This window comes from Salvelinus alpinus, chromosome 1 (genome assembly GCF_045679555.1).
Source record: "Salvelinus alpinus chromosome 1, SLU_Salpinus.1, whole genome shotgun sequence".
NCBI lineage: Eukaryota > Metazoa > Chordata > Actinopteri > Salmoniformes > Salmonidae > Salvelinus > Salvelinus alpinus.
The window spans coordinates 3,112,784-3,115,045 of NC_092086.1; the positions used below are offsets into that span (position 1 = coordinate 3,112,784).

Here is a 2,262-nt window from a genome sequence, read left to right on the forward strand (position 1 = left end):
TGGCTAGTTAGCTACAGAGGTTAGCTGGCTAGTTAGCTACAGAGGTTAGCTGGCTAGTTAGCTACAGTTTTTAGCTGGCTAGCTACAGAGGTTAGCTGGCTAGTTAGCTATAGAGGTTAGCTGGCTAGTTAGCTACAGAGGTTAGCTGGCTAGTTAGCTACAGAGGTTGGCTGGCTAGCTACAGAGGTTGGCTGGCTAGCTACAGAGGTTGGCTGGCTAGCTACAGAGGTTAGCTGGCTAGTTATCTACAGAGGTTAGCTAGTTAGCTACAGAGGTTAGCTAGTTAGCTACAGAGGTTTCCAGGCTAGTTAGCTACAGAGGTTAGCGAGTTAGCTACAGAGGTTAGCTGGCTAGTTAGCTACAGAGGTTAGCTGGGCTAGTTATCACCTGCCATCAGTTGTTGTTGTGTTATTATCATATTTTGCCTATTCCACCGTTTATAAAATGCATACTGTCATTTGAATATAGCGTGGGGAAAGGGAATCCGGACACACTGTGGACACGGTAGACACCAGAGGAGGCTGCTGAGGGGAGGAAGGCTCATATTAATGTCTGGAACCGCGTGAATGGAATGTCATCAAACACCTTGGAAACCATGTATTAGATACCGTTCCACCTAGTCCACTCCAGTCATTACCACGAGCCCATCCTCCCCAATTAAGGTGGCACCAACCACCTGGACACCATGTATTAGATACCGTTCCACCTAGTCCACTCCAGTCATTACCACGAGCCCATCCTCCCCAATTAAGGTGGCACCAACCACCTGGACACCATGTATTAGATACCATTCCACCTAGTCCGCTCCAGTCGTTACCACGAGCCCACCCTCCCCAATTAAGGTGGCACCAACCACCTGGACACCATGTATTAGATACCGTTCCACCCAGTCCACTCCAGTCGTTACCACGAGCCCATCCTCCCCAATTAAGGTGCCACCAACCTCCTGTGGTATGGACACATTTAAATGTAGTTGTAGATGCATGAAGTGTTCTGGAATTCCATGAGCTGAACTCTAAAGCCAAATATTTTGTTTTATAACTAAACCAAGATAGACCACAGCCTGTCGTTTCAAATGGGAACAAATTAGATATGGTGGGCAGAGCCAAGCAGGAGCTAGCGAGATCCTATTGGCGCCTTCTAGACTTTATTTACATATTTATTTTTGGCGAACGCCTACTCTGAAATGCGCGTGTGCAATAACTAAATTTGCCTTTAGCTACAGCCTTTGCACGCTTTCTAAACAACACCATTTTTTGGAGACTTTGGCAAAAAGGGTAAAGTCTACAAAAAAACTTAATCCACTGTGTTCGTAACAGATTGTAGTTTTGAGAAAATAAAAACTGTATTGAGATCAAATGTTTAATCGATGAATACGTTTGCAGAATATCGGCCAAAATCCATCACTTCTCCCACTGCCAGACACTGGGCTTCCTCTCACTACCATATTTGGTAGTGAGTGGAAAACGCCAACCGGATGCTTCACATTTATAAATCCGATGAAATCTGTCTCATTGTTCAATCTGTGCTAAAAGCTGCATGATGAACTGTCAAGTATTCTCAACACGGGCATATGGGTATTGTAGTCCGTTTGGTTACTCTGAGCCGTATGAAATAGGGGGCACGTTGTTCGAGAGCGTCAACACGACTGCAGGCGACTTGCCTAATCTACAAATCACTTTACATCAAAAAAATAACACTCATTATTATTTGTAGATCAGTCAGTCAAAATATATCATACCCATGATACCTTGCGGTCTTTGACTGTATCGAACATGGTCGAAGGACTTCCGCTTCTCCTACTGCTTGTTGTTTGAGGCGAGAGAGAGGAAAAGGACCATTTCAACTGCACAGTTTTTACGATTTAACAGAATGGTAAGGTCACTCACGAACTGTGATTATGTTAAATGTGCCATATCATTGGTAACAGCATAGTTATATATATATTTAATATATATATATGTTTCTTGCAGTGTAAGCTATCATTTAACGTCACACACATTCCGACAGCTGTAACGTTATTTCAACAGCTGGATTCTAGCTAGTTTTTTATCATCCAGCTAGCCAACTCTTCAGGGATGGATTCATTATGGAAACAGTTTACCGTTTTTTAAGAACAAAAAAACGTAAGCAAACATAACGAAACGGGGATGGACCTACCTGAATCTGTCCCAATAGATTATCCCGTTTTGGAGAAAAACGGTTTCTGTTTACAAAAACGTTGTGCAACAAGAATCGGTGAAATGATTAAACCCATGATAA

General features: G+C 43.1%; 1 protein-coding gene across 3 annotated transcripts in view; it reads left to right on the plus strand.

Moving 5' to 3' along the window:
- Positions 1–1,722: 1,722 nt before the first annotated feature.
- The window catches only part of traf7 (TNF receptor-associated factor 7), a 61,048-nt gene continuing 60,508 nt past the window's right edge, over positions 1,723–2,262 (plus strand). Inside the window, exon 1 of one of the 3 annotated variants that reach the window (XM_071390937.1) lies at positions 1,723–1,875. The gene's annotated coding sequence lies outside the window, so the exon portion shown is untranslated. Of the gene's footprint in view, positions 1,876–2,105; positions 2,127–2,262 lie in introns of those variants that run through there. The other 2 variants (XM_071390940.1, XM_071390938.1) reach the window with 2 other exon arrangements.